Here is a 5,246-nt window from a genome sequence, read left to right on the forward strand (position 1 = left end):
GTTTATATCTTCCAGAATTCACACCATTTAGTATACAAAAAACTCTGTTTTCAAGGAACGCAGATATCCACGCAAGTAAGTAATTCGGAAACTGCGGAGTATATAATCTTTGCAATAATATGTAGTGCTCTACGCTGTTATAAGCTTTGGCTACATCTAATGTCACGAACGCAGCATGCATTTTTTGGTGCCGCGCAAGACGAATGCGACTCTCAAGATCGGTGTGAGCATTCTATATGGAACATTTTTGACGGAAACCAATTTGACAGGGACTAAGGATATTATTGCGGTCCACAAACTCTGAAACACGTAGGAGTATGACCCTTCCAATTAACTTAACCACGTTTGATGTCAATGAAATGGGTCTAATATTATCCAGAGAATAGCCACCACCATTGTTTTTAGGAGGGATCACTTTTGCGATTTTCCACTCAGGAGGAATCCATGAATGCTTGATTGAAAAGTTGACCAGCTACAATAAGGATGTAGGGGACTCCTCAAAGAGGATAATTAACATTTTTGATGTTACCCTATCAGGGCCAGGAGCAGCAGTTGGTAACCTCAACACTATCGGGGAAAGCTCGGAAAGAGTAATAGGGGGGACATGCTGAAACTGGTGCACTGACGCCACAAACGCGGAGCGCAAAGGAAGTACAGAGGCGAAACGCTGCTCTAATCCTTTGGCAATTGTCTCAACTGTTTCTATTGCTTCTTGCGGGGTCAAAACATATGAGGGTGAATTTTCTGAAACCGCAATCTTTTTCCGCGATCTTAGGAATCCGAAAAGTGCGCGACGATTTCCTGATTTTAATAGGAAATCAAATTGCTCGTATTCGTAATATTCTTTCACTTGTGAGATTGTGCGTTTAAAAGTAGCCGCAATGAACTTATAATCATGCCTATTTTTTGGGCACTGATTGTGTAGGAGCTTCTTCCATGCAGCCTTTCTGCGTCTATAATCCCGCGAGCAATCTGCATTCCATCATCTAGCTGAAGTGTTCCCTCTTGATGTACGTACCAAAAATTCGGACTTCTTTCGGCATTCCTCAATGGCCAAGAATATGCCTTTTTTAAACGAAATTTATTGCCCCAGGGCATCAATGATGGATGAAGGCGTGATGAATGATGTAGTAGAGATTAAATGAATGGAAAAAGGTTAGCTGATTTGATGAAGTCCAGCAGACAACGATGGTACGGTCCCTGCGTGCAGGCAATGTATGAAGCAGGGTTGCTTGGTGAAAGACTGCTAGGTGCCGGATCCTTGTAGGCTTGAGAGCTGGGCAGTCTCACAGTAGGTGATGTATGTCGGCTTCAATGTCCTCGTGTTTACATATCGGACACCTTGGCCGAGGAAACAAATCTCGGTACTGAGGCCACTTCCGAGTGACGGCTGGTGTGAGGGCAACCCCGACCCGGATCCTCCTAGGCGCAACCTCCTTTGCACTGGTAAGACCACGGAGGAGGGTTACCGCACACAGAGGGATGAGAACACGTGTGCGGCCCGAGGAGTTCCTTTCTTGATGAGAGGAGGGTAAAATTGTCCAAATGAAGGAGCCGAGGCGGTGATGAGTTTGTATTCGCAAGACGGGTCGCTAAATCTGTCTGGTTTCGATAGGTCAGCAGATCCCGTGGGACCCACTCAATGCATACTGGCGGCGGGATGCGTGCCGCGAGCCGGTGGATGTCCTGACATATCGTTGGACAGCGGCTAACACGTCGTAGCAACCGGACAACATGAAGGGCGTCAGTGCGGATGACAACGCGGGCCGCAGGGAGCATAGTTATGTCGGCCACGGAGCAGAGTGCTTCTTGAACTCCAACGGGCTCAGCACAAAAGGACGAAGGGGGTTCCGTAAGCTGAAACCAATAGGTTTCATTCTGGGCAGGTCTGCACGGACAGTAGATAGCTGTTGTTGCTTTGCAGTCTTGTAGGCTTGCGTCTACGTAGACAACAATGGATCCATCAGGCAGGCAAGCATCTTGTTCTTCAAATTTCTGGCGAAGCAACGATGCCGGATTAGCAGATGTTGGCCGGTGATCATCTGTTGGCTTGTTGTCGCTGAGCTGTACAAACTTCCATGGGGGAAGAACTGGTGTTGGCGGCTGAAGAATGGAGTGTGACGTTGCACAAGTCCTCAGTGCATGCGTGGAGTGCGATAGACTAGCCTTAAGGCTGCGCGCTTCACGGCGCTGCTGCACCAGCTCATCAATAGTGTTGAGCTGCGCATTCTCTTGTAAAGCTATAAGCGGTGTGATGCGTGGGACCCGCCTCGGTGGCTCAGTAGTTAGGGCGCTCGGCTACTGATCCGGAGTTCCCGAGTTCGAACCCGACCTCGGCGGCTGCGTTTTTAAGGCAGAACGCTAAGGCGCCCGTGTGCTGTGCGAAGTCAGTGCACGTTAAAGATCCCCAGGTGGTCGAAATTATTCTGGAGCCCTCCACTACGGCACCTCTTCTTCCTTTCTTCTTTCACTCCCTCCTTTATCCCTTCCCTTACGGCGCGGTTCAGGTGTCCAACGATATATGAGACAGATACTGCGCCATTTCCTTTCCCCAAAAAACTAATTATTATTATTATTATTGATGCGTGGAAGGCACTTAATGGTCCTCATAGCCTCTCGGTTCACGGCTTCAAGGCGATTCCATTGGGCTCTTGTAAGATGTTGAAACTGGGCTTGATAAACAATACGCGGCTGCAGAACTGCCCTCACCAATTGTCGTGCAACGAACGAGCCAGCGCCACCAGTTTTAGGAGCAATTCTTCTAATCAAACCCAAAGTCTGAATAGCTTGCCTTTTTGCCTGAGCAAGCCATGTAGTCGCTGATCCTGATTGGTGAATCATTAAGCCAAGGATTTTTACACTAGGACTTTCATGTAGTGGGGTGCCTGATAGACAAAGACGGAATTGGACTTGTAGCAAGTTTACGGCGTCCCCAGCGGTTGGCGACTGACGTGTATGTTGTTTTATGCACGGATAGAAGTCCGATGGATGATGCGTATTGGATTGTTAACTGGATTGTTAATCTTGTTAGAACCACCGTCCTTTGGCACCAGCGCCACAGGAATGCTGCGGACGCCGGAGCGTTGAAAAGCTTCTAGAGGCATCTCATGAGGCGGTAGGGAAGCCGACCAGGGTGAACTCCCTGGCCGGGAGACTGCGTAGTCATTACCTGAGATTTAGAAACTCACCGCGTGCGTTATGCACACAAGAAAAAAGGTGAAAAGGCACAGGGGGAGGGGGGAGAAGGAAGGAAAACGACCAGCCGCCACCCGCCGCGGTGGCTCAGTGGTTAGGGCGCTCGGCTAATAATAATAATAATAATAATTGGTTTTTGGTTGAAAGGAAATGGCGCAGTATCTGTCTCATATATCGTTGGACACCTGAACCGCGCCGTAAGGGAAGGGATAAAGGAGGGAGTGAAAGAAGAGAGGAACAAATAGGTCCGTAGTGGAGGGCTCCGGAATAATTTAGACCACCTGGGGATCTTTAACGTGCACTGACATTGCACAGCACACGGGCGCCTTAGCGTTTTTCCTCCATAAAAACGCAGCCGCCGCGGTCGGGTTCGAACCCGGGAACTCCGGATCAGTAGTCGAGCGCCCTAACCACTGAGCCACCGCGGCGGGGCGGCGCTCGGCTACTGATCCGGAGTTCCCGGGTTCGAACCCGACCGCGGCGGCTGCGTTTTTAAGGAGGCAAAACGCTAAGGCACCCGTGTGCTGTGCCATGTCAGTGCACAGTAAAGATCCCCAGGTGGTCGAAATTATTCCGGAGCCCTCCACTACGGCACCTCTCTATTCCTTTCTTCTTTCACTCTCTCCTTTATCCCTTTCCTTACGGCGCGGTTGAGGTGTCCAACGATATATGAGACAGATACTGCGCCATTTCCTTTCCACAAAAGCCAATTATTATTATTAGGCGCCCAATACTTACCCAATCCCTCGTCTTCCTCCGCGGCGGGAGTCATGAACACGCCTAGTGTCGCAGAAGTGCTGCCGTTGATTATGATGATGATGATGACCTCTGGCTGAATGGCACGTACCCACGGTGGGGGATTGGCCAGGGTACATTGTTGATACACACACATGGGTAAGGAGTGGAGTAATTGGATAATTTTGTGAAGACACAAATTTGGATGAAAAAAGGTGAAAAAAAGGAAATGAAAAAACTGTGAATTCACATTTTAGCGTAAGAGTCGACCTGATGCAATTATATCCCCGTGAATAAAATCGCACACAGGTTTCAAGGCATATCCCTTAGCGCTTGCCCCAAAGGAGAGTAGGATCGGAATAGATAGAGGGAGCCCCACTCAAGCGCGGGGGATTTCCATTGATTGACATAAATAAAGATATAGTCGCGGTATTCTGCAACGCAAGAGGGTCATGGACACCTCACATTTCCTCGAACTGCACATCCTCACACTCCAAGGAAATGCCAGGTGTTGTTGGGATTCAGGTAGCAGCATCCCACCGCTGCCACCAGTTGTTGGGATTCAGGTAGCGTGACTGGGCCGGAGAAGAGACGAGGACGATCGGAGGAAGAAAACTTGGAAAACTTTATACAAGGACTATTTACATTATGTACAAGTACGGGCAACTGAGAGTGCTTCTCAGTAAAGAGAGCTTCTTAGGAGTCGGAAGTCTCTGATACCTCTCAAGAAGGGGGCTCTCTCTGTCATCAAACCAGCAGCTCCTTAAATACTCATCGTATTTCCCAGATCCATAGCTGGGGAATACAGTTCGAAGAATGATGTCCAATCACACGATGGCACTGACGGTACCACCCACGGCAAGGCGGTCCTGATGTTTCTTCACCGCTCGGTCGAGGGAAAGGGAACAGGACCCGGTCGCGTATTTTTTGCGGCTGGACACGAATGCGCCGCGAGAAGGAAAGCACTGAAACGAGGTGGAGAGACGCTGCCTGGTTGGCTGAGCGATTCTCGCGGCCGGCTGTTACCAGCAGCGGGCAGCATCCCCCGCGCTGCCTGTCGCTTGCGCGGCAGCGGCGGGGCGCGCGTGCGTTTGCTTGACGCCGCGGCTGCTGCGGCCACGCGGGTTACGCATGTTTGCTACCGCGGCAGCAGCGGGGCGCGTGCGTTTTCTGCGGCCACGCGGGGTACGCATGTTTGCTACCCCGTAGGTAATCTGGGTAACACATGGTGCAGCCCTAAAACCACTATCATTGATCTCAGTTAGAAAATTTACCTAGCCCAGCCTCTAAAGCCTGTATGTTATAATGAACATGGG

Source organism: Amblyomma americanum, chromosome 1, assembly GCF_052857255.1.
Source record: "Amblyomma americanum isolate KBUSLIRL-KWMA chromosome 1, ASM5285725v1, whole genome shotgun sequence".
In the NCBI taxonomy this organism is placed as follows: domain Eukaryota; kingdom Metazoa; phylum Arthropoda; class Arachnida; order Ixodida; family Ixodidae; genus Amblyomma; species Amblyomma americanum.